The sequence below is a fragment of the Thunnus thynnus genome, unplaced genomic scaffold, assembly GCF_963924715.1.
Source record: "Thunnus thynnus unplaced genomic scaffold, fThuThy2.1 SCAFFOLD_62, whole genome shotgun sequence".
Classification (NCBI taxonomy): Eukaryota; Metazoa; Chordata; class Actinopteri; order Scombriformes; family Scombridae; genus Thunnus; species Thunnus thynnus.
In genome coordinates this window covers 28,437-45,188 of record NW_027095930.1, presented here as the reverse complement: position 1 = coordinate 45,188, position 16,752 = coordinate 28,437, and the positions used below count along the sequence as shown (strand labels likewise).

At 57.2% G+C, this 16,752-nt stretch overlaps 49 non-coding genes and 1 pseudogene across 49 annotated transcripts; all 50 read right to left on the bottom strand.

The window, feature by feature from the left end:
- Window positions 1–94: 94 nt before the first annotated feature.
- LOC137178878 (5S ribosomal RNA) lies at window positions 95–213 on the bottom strand. The gene has a single exon (XR_010927291.1). It is a non-coding gene; the product is annotated as a 5S ribosomal RNA (ribosomal RNA).
- A 218-nt stretch (window positions 214–431) lies between these two features.
- Window positions 432–550, bottom strand: LOC137179066 (5S ribosomal RNA). Its single transcript, XR_010927470.1, has one exon. It is a non-coding gene; the product is annotated as a 5S ribosomal RNA (ribosomal RNA).
- A 218-nt stretch (window positions 551–768) lies between these two features.
- On the bottom strand, window positions 769–887 carry LOC137179038 (5S ribosomal RNA). The gene has a single exon (XR_010927444.1). It is a non-coding gene; the product is annotated as a 5S ribosomal RNA (ribosomal RNA).
- A 218-nt stretch (window positions 888–1,105) lies between these two features.
- Window positions 1,106–1,224, bottom strand: LOC137179092 (5S ribosomal RNA). The gene has a single exon (XR_010927496.1). It is a non-coding gene; the product is annotated as a 5S ribosomal RNA (ribosomal RNA).
- Window positions 1,225–1,434: 210 nt separating this feature from the next.
- Window positions 1,435–1,553, bottom strand: LOC137178877 (5S ribosomal RNA). The gene has a single exon (XR_010927290.1). It is a non-coding gene; the product is annotated as a 5S ribosomal RNA (ribosomal RNA).
- Window positions 1,554–1,771: 218 nt separating this feature from the next.
- On the bottom strand, window positions 1,772–1,890 carry LOC137178876 (5S ribosomal RNA). Its single transcript, XR_010927289.1, has one exon. It is a non-coding gene; the product is annotated as a 5S ribosomal RNA (ribosomal RNA).
- Window positions 1,891–2,108: 218 nt separating this feature from the next.
- On the bottom strand, window positions 2,109–2,227 carry LOC137179091 (5S ribosomal RNA). Its single transcript, XR_010927495.1, has one exon. It is a non-coding gene; the product is annotated as a 5S ribosomal RNA (ribosomal RNA).
- A 210-nt stretch (window positions 2,228–2,437) lies between these two features.
- On the bottom strand, window positions 2,438–2,556 carry LOC137178874 (5S ribosomal RNA). Its single transcript, XR_010927288.1, has one exon. It is a non-coding gene; the product is annotated as a 5S ribosomal RNA (ribosomal RNA).
- A 218-nt stretch (window positions 2,557–2,774) lies between these two features.
- On the bottom strand, window positions 2,775–2,893 carry LOC137179068 (5S ribosomal RNA). The gene has a single exon (XR_010927472.1). It is a non-coding gene; the product is annotated as a 5S ribosomal RNA (ribosomal RNA).
- A 218-nt stretch (window positions 2,894–3,111) lies between these two features.
- Window positions 3,112–3,230, bottom strand: LOC137178873 (5S ribosomal RNA). The gene has a single exon (XR_010927287.1). It is a non-coding gene; the product is annotated as a 5S ribosomal RNA (ribosomal RNA).
- Window positions 3,231–3,448: 218 nt separating this feature from the next.
- LOC137178871 (5S ribosomal RNA) lies at window positions 3,449–3,567 on the bottom strand. Its single transcript, XR_010927285.1, has one exon. It is a non-coding gene; the product is annotated as a 5S ribosomal RNA (ribosomal RNA).
- A 218-nt stretch (window positions 3,568–3,785) lies between these two features.
- LOC137179090 (5S ribosomal RNA) lies at window positions 3,786–3,904 on the bottom strand. The gene has a single exon (XR_010927494.1). It is a non-coding gene; the product is annotated as a 5S ribosomal RNA (ribosomal RNA).
- A 210-nt stretch (window positions 3,905–4,114) lies between these two features.
- On the bottom strand, window positions 4,115–4,233 carry LOC137178870 (5S ribosomal RNA). The gene has a single exon (XR_010927284.1). It is a non-coding gene; the product is annotated as a 5S ribosomal RNA (ribosomal RNA).
- A 218-nt stretch (window positions 4,234–4,451) lies between these two features.
- On the bottom strand, window positions 4,452–4,570 carry LOC137178869 (5S ribosomal RNA). Its single transcript, XR_010927283.1, has one exon. It is a non-coding gene; the product is annotated as a 5S ribosomal RNA (ribosomal RNA).
- A 218-nt stretch (window positions 4,571–4,788) lies between these two features.
- LOC137178868 (5S ribosomal RNA) lies at window positions 4,789–4,907 on the bottom strand. Its single transcript, XR_010927282.1, has one exon. It is a non-coding gene; the product is annotated as a 5S ribosomal RNA (ribosomal RNA).
- Window positions 4,908–5,125: 218 nt separating this feature from the next.
- Window positions 5,126–5,244, bottom strand: LOC137178867 (5S ribosomal RNA). Its single transcript, XR_010927281.1, has one exon. It is a non-coding gene; the product is annotated as a 5S ribosomal RNA (ribosomal RNA).
- Window positions 5,245–5,462: 218 nt separating this feature from the next.
- On the bottom strand, window positions 5,463–5,581 carry LOC137178866 (5S ribosomal RNA). The gene has a single exon (XR_010927280.1). It is a non-coding gene; the product is annotated as a 5S ribosomal RNA (ribosomal RNA).
- Window positions 5,582–5,799: 218 nt separating this feature from the next.
- LOC137178865 (5S ribosomal RNA) lies at window positions 5,800–5,918 on the bottom strand. The gene has a single exon (XR_010927279.1). It is a non-coding gene; the product is annotated as a 5S ribosomal RNA (ribosomal RNA).
- Window positions 5,919–6,136: 218 nt separating this feature from the next.
- Window positions 6,137–6,255, bottom strand: LOC137178864 (5S ribosomal RNA). Its single transcript, XR_010927278.1, has one exon. It is a non-coding gene; the product is annotated as a 5S ribosomal RNA (ribosomal RNA).
- A 218-nt stretch (window positions 6,256–6,473) lies between these two features.
- Window positions 6,474–6,592, bottom strand: LOC137178863 (5S ribosomal RNA). Its single transcript, XR_010927277.1, has one exon. It is a non-coding gene; the product is annotated as a 5S ribosomal RNA (ribosomal RNA).
- A 218-nt stretch (window positions 6,593–6,810) lies between these two features.
- LOC137178862 (5S ribosomal RNA) lies at window positions 6,811–6,929 on the bottom strand. The gene has a single exon (XR_010927276.1). It is a non-coding gene; the product is annotated as a 5S ribosomal RNA (ribosomal RNA).
- A 218-nt stretch (window positions 6,930–7,147) lies between these two features.
- LOC137178860 (5S ribosomal RNA) lies at window positions 7,148–7,266 on the bottom strand. The gene has a single exon (XR_010927274.1). It is a non-coding gene; the product is annotated as a 5S ribosomal RNA (ribosomal RNA).
- A 218-nt stretch (window positions 7,267–7,484) lies between these two features.
- LOC137178858 (5S ribosomal RNA) lies at window positions 7,485–7,603 on the bottom strand. Its single transcript, XR_010927273.1, has one exon. It is a non-coding gene; the product is annotated as a 5S ribosomal RNA (ribosomal RNA).
- Window positions 7,604–7,821: 218 nt separating this feature from the next.
- On the bottom strand, window positions 7,822–7,940 carry LOC137178857 (5S ribosomal RNA). The gene has a single exon (XR_010927272.1). It is a non-coding gene; the product is annotated as a 5S ribosomal RNA (ribosomal RNA).
- Window positions 7,941–8,158: 218 nt separating this feature from the next.
- Window positions 8,159–8,277, bottom strand: LOC137178856 (5S ribosomal RNA). Its single transcript, XR_010927271.1, has one exon. It is a non-coding gene; the product is annotated as a 5S ribosomal RNA (ribosomal RNA).
- Window positions 8,278–8,495: 218 nt separating this feature from the next.
- On the bottom strand, window positions 8,496–8,614 carry LOC137178855 (5S ribosomal RNA). Its single transcript, XR_010927270.1, has one exon. It is a non-coding gene; the product is annotated as a 5S ribosomal RNA (ribosomal RNA).
- A 218-nt stretch (window positions 8,615–8,832) lies between these two features.
- Window positions 8,833–8,951, bottom strand: LOC137178854 (5S ribosomal RNA). Its single transcript, XR_010927269.1, has one exon. It is a non-coding gene; the product is annotated as a 5S ribosomal RNA (ribosomal RNA).
- A 218-nt stretch (window positions 8,952–9,169) lies between these two features.
- Window positions 9,170–9,288, bottom strand: LOC137178852 (5S ribosomal RNA). Its single transcript, XR_010927268.1, has one exon. It is a non-coding gene; the product is annotated as a 5S ribosomal RNA (ribosomal RNA).
- A 218-nt stretch (window positions 9,289–9,506) lies between these two features.
- LOC137178851 (5S ribosomal RNA) lies at window positions 9,507–9,625 on the bottom strand. The gene has a single exon (XR_010927267.1). It is a non-coding gene; the product is annotated as a 5S ribosomal RNA (ribosomal RNA).
- A 210-nt stretch (window positions 9,626–9,835) lies between these two features.
- On the bottom strand, window positions 9,836–9,954 carry LOC137178850 (5S ribosomal RNA). Its single transcript, XR_010927266.1, has one exon. It is a non-coding gene; the product is annotated as a 5S ribosomal RNA (ribosomal RNA).
- Window positions 9,955–10,172: 218 nt separating this feature from the next.
- On the bottom strand, window positions 10,173–10,291 carry LOC137178849 (5S ribosomal RNA). The gene has a single exon (XR_010927265.1). It is a non-coding gene; the product is annotated as a 5S ribosomal RNA (ribosomal RNA).
- Window positions 10,292–10,509: 218 nt separating this feature from the next.
- Window positions 10,510–10,628, bottom strand: LOC137178847 (5S ribosomal RNA). The gene has a single exon (XR_010927263.1). It is a non-coding gene; the product is annotated as a 5S ribosomal RNA (ribosomal RNA).
- Window positions 10,629–10,846: 218 nt separating this feature from the next.
- Window positions 10,847–10,965, bottom strand: LOC137178846 (5S ribosomal RNA). Its single transcript, XR_010927262.1, has one exon. It is a non-coding gene; the product is annotated as a 5S ribosomal RNA (ribosomal RNA).
- A 218-nt stretch (window positions 10,966–11,183) lies between these two features.
- LOC137178845 (5S ribosomal RNA) lies at window positions 11,184–11,302 on the bottom strand. Its single transcript, XR_010927261.1, has one exon. It is a non-coding gene; the product is annotated as a 5S ribosomal RNA (ribosomal RNA).
- Window positions 11,303–11,518: 216 nt separating this feature from the next.
- On the bottom strand, window positions 11,519–11,637 carry LOC137178844 (5S ribosomal RNA). The gene has a single exon (XR_010927260.1). It is a non-coding gene; the product is annotated as a 5S ribosomal RNA (ribosomal RNA).
- A 218-nt stretch (window positions 11,638–11,855) lies between these two features.
- Window positions 11,856–11,974, bottom strand: LOC137178843 (5S ribosomal RNA). The gene has a single exon (XR_010927259.1). It is a non-coding gene; the product is annotated as a 5S ribosomal RNA (ribosomal RNA).
- A 218-nt stretch (window positions 11,975–12,192) lies between these two features.
- On the bottom strand, window positions 12,193–12,311 carry LOC137178841 (5S ribosomal RNA). The gene has a single exon (XR_010927258.1). It is a non-coding gene; the product is annotated as a 5S ribosomal RNA (ribosomal RNA).
- Window positions 12,312–12,529: 218 nt separating this feature from the next.
- On the bottom strand, window positions 12,530–12,648 carry LOC137178840 (5S ribosomal RNA). Its single transcript, XR_010927257.1, has one exon. It is a non-coding gene; the product is annotated as a 5S ribosomal RNA (ribosomal RNA).
- Window positions 12,649–12,863: 215 nt separating this feature from the next.
- LOC137178839 (5S ribosomal RNA) lies at window positions 12,864–12,982 on the bottom strand. Its single transcript, XR_010927256.1, has one exon. It is a non-coding gene; the product is annotated as a 5S ribosomal RNA (ribosomal RNA).
- A 216-nt stretch (window positions 12,983–13,198) lies between these two features.
- On the bottom strand, window positions 13,199–13,317 carry LOC137178838 (5S ribosomal RNA). The gene has a single exon (XR_010927255.1). It is a non-coding gene; the product is annotated as a 5S ribosomal RNA (ribosomal RNA).
- A 197-nt stretch (window positions 13,318–13,514) lies between these two features.
- Window positions 13,515–13,621, bottom strand: LOC137179127 (5S ribosomal RNA; annotated as a pseudogene).
- A 210-nt stretch (window positions 13,622–13,831) lies between these two features.
- On the bottom strand, window positions 13,832–13,950 carry LOC137178837 (5S ribosomal RNA). The gene has a single exon (XR_010927254.1). It is a non-coding gene; the product is annotated as a 5S ribosomal RNA (ribosomal RNA).
- Window positions 13,951–14,160: 210 nt separating this feature from the next.
- On the bottom strand, window positions 14,161–14,279 carry LOC137178835 (5S ribosomal RNA). The gene has a single exon (XR_010927252.1). It is a non-coding gene; the product is annotated as a 5S ribosomal RNA (ribosomal RNA).
- A 218-nt stretch (window positions 14,280–14,497) lies between these two features.
- On the bottom strand, window positions 14,498–14,616 carry LOC137178913 (5S ribosomal RNA). The gene has a single exon (XR_010927325.1). It is a non-coding gene; the product is annotated as a 5S ribosomal RNA (ribosomal RNA).
- Window positions 14,617–14,826: 210 nt separating this feature from the next.
- LOC137178834 (5S ribosomal RNA) lies at window positions 14,827–14,945 on the bottom strand. Its single transcript, XR_010927251.1, has one exon. It is a non-coding gene; the product is annotated as a 5S ribosomal RNA (ribosomal RNA).
- Window positions 14,946–15,155: 210 nt separating this feature from the next.
- Window positions 15,156–15,274, bottom strand: LOC137178833 (5S ribosomal RNA). The gene has a single exon (XR_010927250.1). It is a non-coding gene; the product is annotated as a 5S ribosomal RNA (ribosomal RNA).
- Window positions 15,275–15,492: 218 nt separating this feature from the next.
- Window positions 15,493–15,611, bottom strand: LOC137178832 (5S ribosomal RNA). Its single transcript, XR_010927249.1, has one exon. It is a non-coding gene; the product is annotated as a 5S ribosomal RNA (ribosomal RNA).
- A 210-nt stretch (window positions 15,612–15,821) lies between these two features.
- Window positions 15,822–15,940, bottom strand: LOC137179088 (5S ribosomal RNA). The gene has a single exon (XR_010927492.1). It is a non-coding gene; the product is annotated as a 5S ribosomal RNA (ribosomal RNA).
- Window positions 15,941–16,150: 210 nt separating this feature from the next.
- On the bottom strand, window positions 16,151–16,269 carry LOC137178831 (5S ribosomal RNA). Its single transcript, XR_010927248.1, has one exon. It is a non-coding gene; the product is annotated as a 5S ribosomal RNA (ribosomal RNA).
- A 210-nt stretch (window positions 16,270–16,479) lies between these two features.
- LOC137178830 (5S ribosomal RNA) lies at window positions 16,480–16,598 on the bottom strand. Its single transcript, XR_010927247.1, has one exon. It is a non-coding gene; the product is annotated as a 5S ribosomal RNA (ribosomal RNA).
- Between the last annotated feature and the right edge of the window lie 154 nt (window positions 16,599–16,752).

Sequence of the window (16,752 nt, the reverse complement as noted above, 5' to 3'; positions counted from 1 at the left end):
GGGACTCCCGCGCACAGTTCTGCAAAGACACGGAGGAAAACCAGAGAGGATCCCTACGTTAAACACGGCAGGAGCTTGTGGAGAAAAGTGAAAAAGCTTACAGCACCTGGTATTCCCAGGCGGTCTCCCATCCAAGTACTAACCAGGCCCGACCCTGCTTAGCTTCCGAGATCAGACGAGATCGGGCGTGTTCAGGGTGGTATGGCCGTAAGCTGTCCAAGGTACCACGCATGGGCCTTTTAGGGATGTCGCTCGTCAGACGCGCCTTCAACGCCCAGGCGGCAGCTGCGCTGAGAGCGTTCCGATCCGTTCCTCCGTCGGAGAAATAGCAGAGAGTGGGACTCCCGCGCACAGTTCTGCAAAGACACGGAGGAAAACCAGAGAGGATCCCTATGTTAGACACGGCAGGAGCTTGTGGAGAAAAGTGAAAAAGCTTACAGCACCTGGTATTCCCAGGCGGTCTCCTATCCAAGTACTAACCAGGCCCGACCCTGCTTAGCTTCCGAGATCAGACGAGATCGGGCGTGTTCAGGGTGGTATGGCCGTAAGCTGTCCAAGGTACCACGCATGGGCCTTTTAGGGATGTCGCTCGTCAGACGCGCCTTCAACGCCCAGGCGGCAGCTGCGCTGAGAGCGTTCCGATCCGTTCCTCCGTCGGAGAAATACCAGAGAGTGGGACTCCCGCGCACAGTTCTGCAAAGACACGGAGGAAAACCAGAGAGGATCCCTACGTTAAACACGGCAGGAGCTTGTGGAGAAAAGTGAAAAAGCTTACAGCACCTGGTATTCCCAGGCGGTCTCCCATCCAAGTACTAACCAGGCCCGACCCTGCTTAGCTTCCGAGATCAGACGAGATCGGGCGTGTTCAGGGTGGTATGGCTGTAAGCTGTCCAAGGTACCACGCATGGGCCTTTTAGGGATGTCGCTCGTCAGACGCGCCTTCAACGCCCAGGCGGCAGCTGCGCTGAGAGCGTTCCGATCCGTTCCTCCGTCGGAGAAATACCAGAGAGTGGGACTCCCGCGCACAGTTCTGCAAAGACACGGAGGAAAACCAGAGAGGATCCCTACGTTAAACACGGCAGGAGCTTGTGGAGAAAAGTGAAAAAGCTTACAGAACCTGGTATTCCCAGGCGGTCTCCCATCCAAGTACTAACTAGGCCCGACCCTGCTTAGCTTCCGAGATCAGACGAGATCGGGCGTGTTCAGGGTGGTATGGCCGTAAGCTGTCCAAGGTACCACGCATGGGCCTTTTAGGGATGTCGCTCGTCAGACGCGCCTTCAACGCCCAGGCGGCAGCTGCGCTGAGAGCGTTCCGATCCGTCGGAGAAATACCAGAGAGTGGGACTCCCGCGCACAGTTCTGCAAAGACACGGAGGAAAACCAGAGAGGATCCCTACGTTAAACACGGCAGGAGCTTGTGGAGAAAAGTGAAAAAGCTTACAGCACCTGGTATTCCCAGGCGGTCTCCCATCCAAGTACTAACCAGGCCCGACCCTGCTTAGCTTCCGAGATCAGACGAGATCGGGCGTGTTCAGGGTGGTATGGCCGTAAGCTGTCCAAGGTACCACGCATGGGCCTTTTAGGGATGTCGCTCGTCAGACGCGCCTTCAACGCCCAGGCGGCAGCTGCGCTGAGAGCGTTCCGATCCGTTCCTCCGTCGGAGAAATACCAGAGAGTGGGACTCCCGCGCACAGTTCTGCAAAGACACGGAGGAAAACCAGAGAGGATCCCTACGTTAAACACGGCAGGAGCTTGTGGAGAAAAGTGAAAAAGCTTACAGCACCTGGTATTCCCAGGCGGTCTCCCATCCAAGTACTAACCAGGCCCGACCCTGCTTAGCTTCCGAGATCAGACGAGATCGGGCGTGTTCAGGGTGGTATGGCCGTAAGCTGTCCAAGGTACCACGCATGGGCCTTTTAGGGATGTCGCTCGTCAGACGCGCCTTCAACGCCCAGGCGGCAGCTGCGCTGAGAGCGTTCCGATCCGTTCCTCCGTCGGAGAAATACCAGAGAGTGGGACTCCCGCGCACAGTTCTGCAAAGACACGGAGGAAAACCAGAGAGGATCCCTACGTTAAACACGGCAGGAGCTTGTGGAGAAAAGTGAAAAAGCTTACAGAACCTGGTATTCCCAGGCGGTCTCCCATCCAAGTACTAACTAGGCCCGACCCTGCTTAGCTTCCGAGATCAGACGAGATCGGGCGTGTTCAGGGTGGTATGGCCGTAAGCTGTCCAAGGTACCACGCATGGGCCTTTTAGGGATGTCGCTCGTCAGACGCGCCTTCAACGCCCAGGCGGCAGCTGCGCTGAGAGCGTTCCGATCCGTCGGAGAAATACCAGAGAGTGGGACTCCCGCGCACAGTTCTGCAAAGACACGGAGGAAAACCAGAGAGGATCCCTACGTTAAACACGGCAGGAGCTTGTGGAGAAAAGTGAAAAAGCTTACAGCACCTGGTATTCCCAGGCGGTCTCCCATCCAAGTACTAACCAGGCCCGACCCTGCTTAGCTTCCGAGATCAGACGAGATCGGGCGTGTTCAGGGTGGTATGGCCGTAAGCTGTCCAAGGTACCACGCATGGGCCTTTTAGGGATGTCGCTCGTCAGACGCGCCTTCAACGCCCAGGCGGCAGCTGCGCTGAGAGCGTTCCGATCCGTTCCTCCGTCGGAGAAATACCAGAGAGTGGGACTCCCGCGCACAGTTCTGCAAAGACACGGAGGAAAACCAGAGAGGATCCCTACGTTAAACACGGCAGGAGCTTGTGGAGAAAAGTGAAAAAGCTTACAGCACTTGGTATTCCCAGGCGGTCTCCCATCCAAGTACTAACCAGGCCCGACCCTGCTTAGCTTCCGAGATCAGACGAGATCGGGCGTGTTCAGGGTGGTATGGCCGTAAGCTGTCCAAGGTACCACGCATGGGCCTTTTAGGGATGTCGCTCGTCAGACGCGCCTTCAACGCCCAGGCGGCAGCTGCGCTGAGAGCGTTCCGATCCGTTCCTCCGTCGGAGAAATACCAGAGAGTGGGACTCCCGCGCACAGTTCTGCAAAGACACGGAGGAAAACCAGAGAGGATCCCTACGTTAAACACGGCAGGAGCTTGTGGAGAAAAGTGAAAAAGCTTACAGCACCTGGTATTCCCAGGCGGTCTCCCATCCAAGTACTAACCAGGCCCGACCCTGCTTAGCTTCCGAGATCAGACGAGATCGGGCGTGTTCAGGGTGGTATGGCCGTAAGCTGTCCAAGGTACCACGCATGGGCCTTTTAGGGATGTCGCTCGTCAGACGCGCCTTCAACGCCCAGGCGGCAGCTGCGCTGAGAGCGTTCCGATCCGTTCCTCCGTCGGAGAAATACCAGAGAGTGGGACTCCCGCGCACAGTTCTGCAAAGACACGGAGGAAAACCAGAGAGGATCCCTACGTTAAACACGGCAGGAGCTTGTGGAGAAAAGTGAAAAAGCTTACAGCACCTGGTATTCCCAGGCGGTCTCCCATCCAAGTACTAACCAGGCCCGACCCTGCTTAGCTTCCGAGATCAGACGAGATCGGGCGTGTTCAGGGTGGTATGGCCGTAAGCTGTCCAAGGTACCACGCATGGGCCTTTTAGGGATGTCGCTCGTCAGACGCGCCTTCAACGCCCAGGCGGCAGCTGCGCTGAGAGCGTTCCGATCCGTTCCTCCGTCGGAGAAATACCAGAGAGTGGGACTCCCGCGCACAGTTCTGCAAAGACACGGAGGAAAACCAGAGAGGATCCCTACGTTAAACACGGCAGGAGCTTGTGGAGAAAAGTGAAAAAGCTTACAGAACCTGGTATTCCCAGGCGGTCTCCCATCCAAGTACTAACTAGGCCCGACCCTGCTTAGCTTCCGAGATCAGACGAGATCGGGCGTGTTCAGGGTGGTATGGCCGTAAGCTGTCCAAGGTACCACGCATGGGCCTTTTAGGGATGTCGCTCGTCAGACGCGCCTTCAACGCCCAGGCGGCAGCTGCGCTGAGAGCGTTCCGATCCGTCGGAGAAATACCAGAGAGTGGGACTCCCGCGCACAGTTCTGCAAAGACACGGAGGAAAACCAGAGAGGATCCCTACGTTAAACACGGCAGGAGCTTGTGGAGAAAAGTGAAAAAGCTTACAGCACCTGGTATTCCCAGGCGGTCTCCCATCCAAGTACTAACCAGGCCCGACCCTGCTTAGCTTCCGAGATCAGACGAGATCGGGCGTGTTCAGGGTGGTATGGCCGTAAGCTGTCCAAGGTACCACGCATGGGCCTTTTAGGGATGTCGCTCGTCAGACGCGCCTTCAACGCCCAGGCGGCAGCTGCGCTGAGAGCGTTCCGATCCGTTCCTCCGTCGGAGAAATACCAGAGAGTGGGACTCCCGCGCACAGTTCTGCAAAGACACGGAGGAAAACCAGAGAGGATCCCTACGTTAAACACGGCAGGAGCTTGTGGAGAAAAGTGAAAAAGCTTACAGCACCTGGTATTCCCAGGCGGTCTCCCATCCAAGTACTAACCAGGCCCGACCCTGCTTAGCTTCCGAGATCAGACGAGATCGGGCGTGTTCAGGGTGGTATGGCCGTAAGCTGTCCAAGGTACCACGCATGGGCCTTTTAGGGATGTCGCTCGTCAGACGCGCCTTCAACGCCCAGGCGGCAGCTGCGCTGAGAGCGTTCCGATCCGTTCCTCCGTCGGAGAAATACCAGAGAGTGGGACTCCCGCGCACAGTTCTGCAAAGACACGGAGGAAAACCAGAGAGGATCCCTACGTTAAACACGGCAGGAGCTTGTGGAGAAAAGTGAAAAAGCTTACAGCACCTGGTATTCCCAGGCGGTCTCCCATCCAAGTACTAACCAGGCCCGACCCTGCTTAGCTTCCGAGATCAGACGAGATCGGGCGTGTTCAGGGTGGTATGGCCGTAAGCTGTCCAAGGTACCACGCATGGGCCTTTTAGGGATGTCGCTCGTCAGACGCGCCTTCAACGCCCAGGCGGCAGCTGCGCTGAGAGCGTTCCGATCCGTTCCTCCGTCGGAGAAATACCAGAGAGTGGGACTCCCGCGCACAGTTCTGCAAAGACACGGAGGAAAACCAGAGAGGATCCCTACGTTAAACACGGCAGGAGCTTGTGGAGAAAAGTGAAAAAGCTTACAGCACCTGGTATTCCCAGGCGGTCTCCCATCCAAGTACTAACCAGGCCCGACCCTGCTTAGCTTCCGAGATCAGACGAGATCGGGCGTGTTCAGGGTGGTATGGCCGTAAGCTGTCCAAGGTACCACGCATGGGCCTTTTAGGGATGTCGCTCGTCAGACGCGCCTTCAACGCCCAGGCGGCAGCTGCGCTGAGAGCGTTCCGATCCGTTCCTCCGTCGGAGAAATACCAGAGAGTGGGACTCCCGCGCACAGTTCTGCAAAGACACGGAGGAAAACCAGAGAGGATCCCTACGTTAAACACGGCAGGAGCTTGTGGAGAAAAGTGAAAAAGCTTACAGCACCTGGTATTCCCAGGCGGTCTCCCATCCAAGTACTAACCAGGCCCGACCCTGCTTAGCTTCCGAGATCAGACGAGATCGGGCGTGTTCAGGGTGGTATGGCCGTAAGCTGTCCAAGGTACCACGCATGGGCCTTTTAGGGATGTCGCTCGTCAGACGCGCCTTCAACGCCCAGGCGGCAGCTGCGCTGAGAGCGTTCCGATCCGTTCCTCCGTCGGAGAAATACCAGAGAGTGGGACTCCCGCGCACAGTTCTGCAAAGACACGGAGGAAAACCAGAGAGGATCCCTACGTTAAACACGGCAGGAGCTTGTGGAGAAAAGTGAAAAAGCTTACAGCACCTGGTATTCCCAGGCGGTCTCCCATCCAAGTACTAACCAGGCCCGACCCTGCTTAGCTTCCGAGATCAGACGAGATCGGGCGTGTTCAGGGTGGTATGGCCGTAAGCTGTCCAAGGTACCACGCATGGGCCTTTTAGGGATGTCGCTCGTCAGACGCGCCTTCAACGCCCAGGCGGCAGCTGCGCTGAGAGCGTTCCGATCCGTTCCTCCGTCGGAGAAATACCAGAGAGTGGGACTCCCGCGCACAGTTCTGCAAAGACACGGAGGAAAACCAGAGAGGATCCCTACGTTAAACACGGCAGGAGCTTGTGGAGAAAAGTGAAAAAGCTTACAGCACCTGGTATTCCCAGGCGGTCTCCCATCCAAGTACTAACCAGGCCCGACCCTGCTTAGCTTCCGAGATCAGACGAGATCGGGCGTGTTCAGGGTGGTATGGCCGTAAGCTGTCCAAGGTACCACGCATGGGCCTTTTAGGGATGTCGCTCGTCAGACGCGCCTTCAACGCCCAGGCGGCAGCTGCGCTGAGAGCGTTCCGATCCGTTCCTCCGTCGGAGAAATACCAGAGAGTGGGACTCCCGCGCACAGTTCTGCAAAGACACGGAGGAAAACCAGAGAGGATCCCTACGTTAAACACGGCAGGAGCTTGTGGAGAAAAGTGAAAAAGCTTACAGCACCTGGTATTCCCAGGCGGTCTCCCATCCAAGTACTAACCAGGCCCGACCCTGCTTAGCTTCCGAGATCAGACGAGATCGGGCGTGTTCAGGGTGGTATGGCCGTAAGCTGTCCAAGGTACCACGCATGGGCCTTTTAGGGATGTCGCTCGTCAGACGCGCCTTCAACGCCCAGGCGGCAGCTGCGCTGAGAGCGTTCCGATCCGTTCCTCCGTCGGAGAAATACCAGAGAGTGGGACTCCCGCGCACAGTTCTGCAAAGACACGGAGGAAAACCAGAGAGGATCCCTACGTTAAACACGGCAGGAGCTTGTGGAGAAAAGTGAAAAAGCTTACAGCACCTGGTATTCCCAGGCGGTCTCCCATCCAAGTACTAACCAGGCCCGACCCTGCTTAGCTTCCGAGATCAGACGAGATCGGGCGTGTTCAGGGTGGTATGGCCGTAAGCTGTCCAAGGTACCACGCATGGGCCTTTTAGGGATGTCGCTCGTCAGACGCGCCTTCAACGCCCAGGCGGCAGCTGCGCTGAGAGCGTTCCGATCCGTTCCTCCGTCGGAGAAATACCAGAGAGTGGGACTCCCGCGCACAGTTCTGCAAAGACACGGAGGAAAACCAGAGAGGATCCCTACGTTAAACACGGCAGGAGCTTGTGGAGAAAAGTGAAAAAGCTTACAGCACCTGGTATTCCCAGGCGGTCTCCCATCCAAGTACTAACCAGGCCCGACCCTGCTTAGCTTCCGAGATCAGACGAGATCGGGCGTGTTCAGGGTGGTATGGCCGTAAGCTGTCCAAGGTACCACGCATGGGCCTTTTAGGGATGTCGCTCGTCAGACGCGCCTTCAACGCCCAGGCGGCAGCTGCGCTGAGAGCGTTCCGATCCGTTCCTCCGTCGGAGAAATACCAGAGAGTGGGACTCCCGCGCACAGTTCTGCAAAGACACGGAGGAAAACCAGAGAGGATCCCTACGTTAAACACGGCAGGAGCTTGTGGAGAAAAGTGAAAAAGCTTACAGCACCTGGTATTCCCAGGCGGTCTCCCATCCAAGTACTAACCAGGCCCGACCCTGCTTAGCTTCCGAGATCAGACGAGATCGGGCGTGTTCAGGGTGGTATGGCCGTAAGCTGTCCAAGGTACCACGCATGGGCCTTTTAGGGATGTCGCTCGTCAGACGCGCCTTCAACGCCCAGGCGGCAGCTGCGCTGAGAGCGTTCCGATCCGTTCCTCCGTCGGAGAAATACCAGAGAGTGGGACTCCCGCGCACAGTTCTGCAAAGACACGGAGGAAAACCAGAGAGGATCCCTACGTTAAACACGGCAGGAGCTTGTGGAGAAAAGTGAAAAAGCTTACAGCACCTGGTATTCCCAGGCGGTCTCCCATCCAAGTACTAACCAGGCCCGACCCTGCTTAGCTTCCGAGATCAGACGAGATCGGGCGTGTTCAGGGTGGTATGGCCGTAAGCTGTCCAAGGTACCACGCATGGGCCTTTTAGGGATGTCGCTCGTCAGACGCGCCTTCAACGCCCAGGCGGCAGCTGCGCTGAGAGCGTTCCGATCCGTTCCTCCGTCGGAGAAATACCAGAGAGTGGGACTCCCGCGCACAGTTCTGCAAAGACACGGAGGAAAACCAGAGAGGATCCCTACGTTAAACACGGCAGGAGCTTGTGGAGAAAAGTGAAAAAGCTTACAGCACCTGGTATTCCCAGGCGGTCTCCCATCCAAGTACTAACCAGGCCCGACCCTGCTTAGCTTCCGAGATCAGACGAGATCGGGCGTGTTCAGGGTGGTATGGCCGTAAGCTGTCCAAGGTACCACGCATGGGCCTTTTAGGGATGTCGCTCGTCAGACGCGCCTTCAACGCCCAGGCGGCAGCTGCGCTGAGAGCGTTCCGATCCGTTCCTCCGTCGGAGAAATACCAGAGAGTGGGACTCCCGCGCACAGTTCTGCAAAGACACGGAGGAAAACCAGAGAGGATCCCTACGTTAAACACGGCAGGAGCTTGTGGAGAAAAGTGAAAAAGCTTACAGCACCTGGTATTCCCAGGCGGTCTCCCATCCAAGTACTAACCAGGCCCGACCCTGCTTAGCTTCCGAGATCAGACGAGATCGGGCGTGTTCAGGGTGGTATGGCCGTAAGCTGTCCAAGGTACCACGCATGGGCCTTTTAGGGATGTCGCTCGTCAGACGCGCCTTCAACGCCCAGGCGGCAGCTGCGCTGAGAGCGTTCCGATCCGTTCCTCCGTCGGAGAAATACCAGAGAGTGGGACTCCCGCGCACAGTTCTGCAAAGACACGGAGGAAAACCAGAGAGGATCCCTACGTTAAACACGGCAGGAGCTTGTGGAGAAAAGTGAAAAAGCTTACAGCACCTGGTATTCCCAGGCGGTCTCCCATCCAAGTACTAACCAGGCCCGACCCTGCTTAGCTTCCGAGATCAGACGAGATCGGGCGTGTTCAGGGTGGTATGGCCGTAAGCTGTCCAAGGTACCACGCATGGGCCTTTTAGGGATGTCGCTCGTCAGACGCGCCTTCAACGCCCAGGCGGCAGCTGCGCTGAGAGCGTTCCGATCCGTTCCTCCGTCGGAGAAATACCAGAGAGTGGGACTCCCGCGCACAGTTCTGCAAAGACACGGAGGAAAACCAGAGAGGATCCCTACGTTAAACACGGCAGGAGCTTGTGGAGAAAAGTGAAAAAGCTTACAGCACCTGGTATTCCCAGGCGGTCTCCCATCCAAGTACTAACCAGGCCCGACCCTGCTTAGCTTCCGAGATCAGACGAGATCGGGCGTGTTCAGGGTGGTATGGCCGTAAGCTGTCCAAGGTACCACGCATGGGCCTTTTAGGGATGTCGCTCGTCAGACGCGCCTTCAACGCCCAGGCGGCAGCTGCGCTGAGAGCGTTCCGATCCGTTCCTCCGTCGGAGAAATACCAGAGAGTGGGACTCCCGCGCACAGTTCTGCAAAGACACGGAGGAAAACCAGAGAGGATCCCTACGTTAAACACGGCAGGAGCTTGTGGAGAAAAGTGAAAAAGCTTACAGCACCTGGTATTCCCAGGCGGTCTCCCATCCAAGTACTAACCAGGCCCGACCCTGCTTAGCTTCCGAGATCAGACGAGATCGGGCGTGTTCAGGGTGGTATGGCCGTAAGCTGTCCAAGGTACCACGCATGGGCCTTTTAGGGATGTCGCTCGTCAGACGCGCCTTCAACGCCCAGGCGGCAGCTGCGCTGAGAGCGTTCCGATCCGTCGGAGAAATACCAGAGAGTGGGACTCCCGCGCACAGTTCTGCAAAGACACGGAGGAAAACCAGAGAGGATCCCTACGTTAAACACGGCAGGAGCTTGTGGAGAAAAGTGAAAAAGCTTACAGCACCTGGTATTCCCAGGCGGTCTCCCATCCAAGTACTAACCAGGCCCGACCCTGCTTAGCTTCCGAGATCAGACGAGATCGGGCGTGTTCAGGGTGGTATGGCCGTAAGCTGTCCAAGGTACCACGCATGGGCCTTTTAGGGATGTCGCTCGTCAGACGCGCCTTCAACGCCCAGGCGGCAGCTGCGCTGAGAGCGTTCCGATCCGTTCCTCCGTCGGAGAAATACCAGAGAGTGGGACTCCCGCGCACAGTTCTGCAAAGACACGGAGGAAAACCAGAGAGGATCCCTACGTTAAACACGGCAGGAGCTTGTGGAGAAAAGTGAAAAAGCTTACAGCACCTGGTATTCCCAGGCGGTCTCCCATCCAAGTACTAACCAGGCCCGACCCTGCTTAGCTTCCGAGATCAGACGAGATCGGGCGTGTTCAGGGTGGTATGGCCGTAAGCTGTCCAAGGTACCACGCATGGGCCTTTTAGGGATGTCGCTCGTCAGACGCGCCTTCAACGCCCAGGCGGCAGCTGCGCTGAGAGCGTTCCGATCCGTTCCTCCGTCGGAGAAATACCAGAGAGTGGGACTCCCGCGCACAGTTCTGCAAAGACACGGAGGAAAACCAGAGAGGATCCCTACGTTAAACACGGCAGGAGCTTGTGGAGAAAAGTGAAAAAGCTTACAGCACCTGGTATTCCCAGGCGGTCTCCCATCCAAGTACTAACCAGGCCCGACCCTGCTTAGCTTCCGAGATCAGACGAGATCGGGCGTGTTCAGGGTGGTATGGCCGTAAGCTGTCCAAGGTACCACGCATGGGCCTTTTAGGGATGTCGCTCGTCAGACGCGCCTTCAACGCCCAGGCGGCAGCTGCGCTGAGAGCGTTCCGATCCGTTCCTCCGTCGGAGAAATACCAGAGAGTGGGACTCCCGCGCACAGTTCTGCAAAGACACGGAGGAAAACCAGAGAGGATCCCTACGTTAAACACGGCAGGAGCTTGTGGAGAAAAGTGAAAAAGCTTACAGCACCTGGTATTCCCAGGCGGTCTCCCATCCAAGTACTAACCAGGCCCGACCCTGCTTAGCTTCCGAGATCAGACGAGATCGGGCGTGTTCAGGGTGGTATGGCCGTAAGCTGTCCAAGGTACCACGCATGGGCCTTTTAGGGATGTCGCTCGTCAGACGCGCCTTCAACGCCCAGGCGGCAGCTGCGCTGAGAGCGTTCCGATCCGTTCCTCCGTCGGAGAAATACCAGAGAGTGGGACTCCCGCGCACAGTTCTGCAAAGACACGGAGGAAAACCAGAGAGGATCCCTACGTTAAACACGGCAGGAGCTTGTGGAGAAAAGTGAAAAAGCTTACAGCACCTGGTATTCCCAGGCGGTCTCCCATCCAAGTACTAACCAGGCCCGACCCTGCTTAGCTTCCGAGATCAGACGAGATCGGGCGTGTTCAGGGTGGTATGGCCGTAAGCTGTCCAAGGTACCACGCATGGGCCTTTTAGGGATGTCGCTCGTCAGACGCGCCTTCAACGCCCAGGCGGCAGCTGCGCTGAGAGCGTTCCGATCCGTTCTCCTCGGAGAAATACCAGAGAGTGGGACTCCCGCGCACAGTTCTGCAAAGACACGGAGGAAAACCAGAGAGGATCCCTACGTTAAACACGGCAGGAGCTTGTGGAGAAAAGTGAAAAAGCTTACAGCACCTGGTATTCCCAGGCGGTCTCCCATCCAAGTACTAACCAGGCCCGACCCTGCTTAGCTTCCGAGATCAGACGAGATCGGGCGTGTTCAGGGTGGTATGGCCGTAAGCTGTCCAAGGTACCACGCATGGGCCTTTTAGGGATGTCGCTCGTCAGACGCGCCTTCAACGCCCAGGCGGCAGCTGCGCTGAGAGCGTTCCGATCCGTTCCTCCGTCGGAGAAATACCAGAGAGTGGGACTCCCGCGCACAGTTCTGCAAAGACACGGAGGAAAACCAGAGAGGATCCCTACGTTAAACACGGCAGGAGCTTGTGGAGAAAAGTGAAAAAGCTTACAGCACCTGGTATTCCCAGGCGGTCTCCCATCCAAGTACTAACCAGGCCCGACCCTGCTTAGCTTCCGAGATCAGACGAGATCGGGCGTGTTCAGGGTGGTATGGCCGTAAGCTGTCCAAGGTACCACGCATGGGCCTTTTAGGGATGTCGCTCGTCAGACGCGCCTTCAACGCCCAGGCGGCAGCTGCGCTGAGAGCGTTCCGATCCGTTCCTCCGTCGGAGAAATACCAGAGAGTGGGACTCCCGCGCACAGTTCTGCAAAGACACGGAGGAAAACCAGAGAGGATCCCTACGTTAAACACGGCAGGAGCTTGTGGAGAAAAGTGAAAAAGCTTACAGCACCTGGTATTCCCAGGCGGTCTCCCATCCAAGTACTAACCAGGCCCGACCCTGCTTAGCTTCCGAGATCAGACGAGATCGGGCGTGTTCAGGGTGGTATGGCCGTAAGCTGTCCAAGGTACCACGCATGGGCCTTTTAGGGATGTCGCTCGTCAGACGCGCCTTCAACGCCCAGGCGGCAGCTGCGCTGAGAGCGTTCCGATCCGTTCCTCCGTCGGAGAAATACCAGAGAGTGGGACTCCCGCGCACAGTTCTGCAAAGACACGGAGGAAAACCAGAGAGGATCCCTACGTTAAACACGGCAGGAGCTTGTGGAGAAAAGTGAAAAAGCTTACAGCACCTGGTATTCCCAGGCGGTCTCCCATCCAAGTACTAACCAGGCCCGACCCTGCTTAGCTTCCGAGATCAGACGAGATCGGGCGTGTTCAGGGTGGTATGGCCGTAAGCTGTCCAAGGTACCACGCATGGGCCTTTTAGGGATGTCGCTCGTCAGACGCGCCTTCAACGCCCAGGCGGCAGCTGCGCTGAGAGCGTTCCGATCCGTTCCGTCGGAGAAATACCAGAGAGTGGGACTCCCGCGCACAGTTCTGCAAAGACACGGAGGAAAACCAGAGAGGATCCCTACGTTAAACACGGCAGGAGCTTGTGGAGAAAAGTGAAAAAGCTTACAGCACCTGGTATTCCCAGGCGGTCTCCCATCCAAGTACTAACCAGGCCCGACCCTGCTTAGCTTCCGAGATCAGACGAGATCGGGCGTGTTCAGGGTGGTATGGCCGTAAGCTGTCCAAGGTACCACGCATGGGCCTTTTAGGGATGTCGCTCGTCAGACGCGCCTTCAACGCCCAGGCGGCAGCTGCGCTGAGAGCGTTCCGATCCTCCTCCGTCGGAGAAATACCAGAGAGTGGGACTCCCGCGCACAGTTCTGCAAAGACACGGAGGAAAACCAGAGAGGATCCCTACGTTAAACACGGCAGGAGCTTGTGGAGAAAAGTGAAAAAGCTTACAGCACCTGGTATTCCCAGGCGGTCTCCCATCCAAGTACTAACCAGGCCCGACCCTGCTTAGCTTCCGAGATCAGACGAGATCGGGCGTGTTCAGGGTGGTATGGCCGTAAGCTGTCCAAGGTACCACGCATGGGCCTTTTAGGGATGTCGCTCGTCAGACGCGCCTTCAACGCCCAGGCGGCAGCTGCGCTGAGAGCGTTCCGATCCGTTCCTCGTCGGAGAAATACCAGAGAGTGGGACTCCCGCGCACAGTTCTGCAAAGGGATCCCTACGTTAAACACGGCAGGAGCTTGTGGAGAAAAGTGAAAAAGCTTACAGCACCTGGTATTCCCAGGCGGTCTCCCATCCAAGTACTAACCAGGCCCGACCCTGCTTAGCTCGAGATCGGGCGTGTTCAGGGTGGTATGGCCGTAAGCTGTCCAAGGTACCACGCATGGGCCTTTTAGGGATGTCGCTCGTCAGACGCGCCTTCAACGCCCAGGCGGCAGCTGCGCTGAGAGCGTTCCGATCCGTCGGAGAAATACCAGAGAGTGGGACTCCCGCGCACAGTTCTGCAAAGACACGGAGGAAAACCAGAGAGGATCCCTACGTTAAACACGGCAGGAGCTTGTGGAGAAAAGTGAAAAAGCTTACAGCACCTGGTATTCCCAGGCGGTCTCCCATCCAAGTACTAACCAGGCCCGACCCTGCTTAGCTTCCGAGATCAGACGAGATCGGGCGTGTTCAGGGTGGTATGGCCGTAAGCTGTCCAAGGTACCACGCATGGGCCTTTTAGGGATGTCGCTCGTCAGACGCGCCTTCAACGCCCAGGCGGCAGCTGCGCTGAGAGCGTTCCGATCCGTCGGAGAAATACCAGAGAGTGGGACTCCCGCGCACAGTTCTGCAAAGACACGGAGGAAAACCAGAGAGGATCCCTACGTTAAACACGGCAGGAGCTTGTGGAGAAAAGTGAAAAAGCTTACAGCACCTGGTATTCCCAGGCGGTCTCCCATCCAAGTACTAACCAGGCCCGACCCTGCTTAGCTTCCGAGATCAGACGAGATCGGGCGTGTTCAGGGTGGTATGGCCGTAAGCTGTCCAAGGTACCACGCATGGGCCTTTTAGGGATGTCGCTCGTCAGACGCGCCTTCAACGCCCAGGCGGCAGCTGCGCTGAGAGCGTTCCGATCCGTTCCTCCGTCGGAGAAATACGAGAGAGTGGGACTCCCGCGCACAGTTCTGCAAAGACACGGAGTAGAACGAGAGAGGATCCCTACGTTAAACACGGCAGGAGCTTGTGGAGAAAAGTGAAAAAGCTTACAGCACCTGGTATTCCCAGGCGGTCTCCCATCCAAGTACTAACCAGGCCCGACCCTGCTTAGCTTCCGAGATCAGACGAGATCGGGTGTGTTCAGGGTGGTATGGCCGTAAGCTGTCCAAGGTACCACGCATGGGCCTTTTAGGGATGTCGCTCGTCAGACGCGCCTTCAACGCCCAGGCGGCAGCTGCGCTGAGAGCGTTCCGATCCGTCGGAGAAATACCAGAGAGTGGGACTCCCGCGCACAGTTCTGCAAAGACACGGAGGAAAACCAGAGAGGATCCCTACGTTAAACACGGCAGGAGCTTGTGGAGAAAAGTGAAAAAGCTTACAGCACCTGGTATTCCCAGGCGGTCTCCCATCCAAGTACTAACCAGGCCCGACCCTGCTTAGCTTCCGAGATCAGACGAGATCGGGCGTGTTCAGGGTGGTATGGCCGTAAGCTGTCCAAGGTACCACGCATGGGCCTTTTAGGGATGTCGCTCGTCAGACGCGCCTTCAACGCCCAGGCGGCAGCTGCGCTGAGAGCGTTCCGATCCGTCGGAGAAATACCAGAGAGTGGGACTCCCGCGCACAGTTCTGCAAAGACACGGAGGAAAACCAGAGAGGATCCCTACGTTAAACACGGCAGGAGCTTGTGGAGAAAAGTGAAAAAGCTTACAGCACCTGGTATTCCCAGGCGGTCTCCCATCCAAGTACTAACCAGGCCCGACCCTGCTTAGCTTCCGAGATCAGACGAGATCGGGCGTGTTCAGGGTGGTATGGCCGTAAGCTGTCCAAGGTACCACGCATGGGCCTTTTAGGGATGTCGCTCGTCAGACGCGCCTTCAACGCCCAGGCGGCAGCTGCGCTGAGAGCGTTCCGATCCGTTCCTCCGTCGGAGAAATACCAGAGAGTGGGACTCCCGCGCACAGTTCTGCAAAGACACGGAGGAAAACCAGAGAGGATCCCTACGTTAAACACGGCAGGAGCTTGTGGAGAAAAGTGAAAAAGCTTACAGCACCTGGTATTCCCAGGCGGTCTCCCATCCAAGTACTAACCAGGCCCGACCCTGCTTAGCTTCCGAGATCAGACGAGATCGGGCGTGTTCAGGGTGGTATGGCCGTAAGCTGTCCAAGGTACCACGCATGGGCCTTTTAGGGATGTCGCTCGTCAGACGCGCCTTCAACGCCCAGGCGGCAGCTGCGCTGAGAGTGTTCCGATCCGTCGGAGAAATACCAGAGAGTGGGACTCCCGCGCACAGTTCTGCAAAGACACGGAGGAAAACCAGAGAGGATCCCTACGTTAAACACGGCAGGAGCTTGTGGAGAAAAGTGAAAAAGCTTATAGCACCTGGTATTCCCAGGCGGTCTCCCATCCAAGTACTAACCAGGCCCGACCCTGCTTAGCTTCCGAGATCAGACGAGATCGGGCGTGTTGAGGGTGGTATGGCCGTAAGCTGTCCAAGGTACCACGCATGGGCCTTTTAGGGATGTCGCTCGTCAGACGCGCCTTCAACGCCCAGGCGGCAGCTGCGCTGAGAGCGTTCCGATCCGTCGGAGAAATACCAGAGAGTGGGACTCCCGCGCACAGTTCTGCAAAGACACGGAGGAAAACCAGAGAGGATCCCTATGTTAAACACGGCAGGAGCTTGTGGAGAAAAGTGAAAAAGCTTACAGCACCTGGTATTCCCAGGCGGTCTCCCATCCAAGTACTAACCAGGCCCGACCCTGCTTAGCTTCCGAGATCAGACGAGATCGGGCGTGTTCAGGGTGGTATGGCCGTAAGCTGTCCAAGGTACCACGCATGGGCCTTTTAGGGATGTCGCTCGTCAGACGCGCCTTCAACGCCCAGGCGGCAGCTGCGCTGAGAGCGTTCCGATCCGTCGGAGAAATACCAGAGAGTGGGACTCCCGCGCACAGTTCTGCAAAGACACGGAGGAAAACCAGAGAGGATCCCTACGTTAAACACGGCAGGAGCTTGTGGAGAAAAGTGAAAAAGCTTACAGCACCTGGTATTCCCAGGCGGTCTCCCATCCAAGTACTAACCAGGCCCGACCCTGCTTAGCTTCCGAGATCAGACGAGATCGGGCGTGTTCAGGGTGGTATGGCCGTAAGCTGTCCAAGGTACCACGCATGGGCCTTTTAGGGATGTCGCTCGTCAGACGCGCCTTCAACGCCCAGGCGGCAGCTGCGCTGAGAGCGTTCCGATCCGTTCCTCCGTCGGAGAAATACGAGAGAGTGGGACTCCCGCGCACAGTTCTGCAAAGACA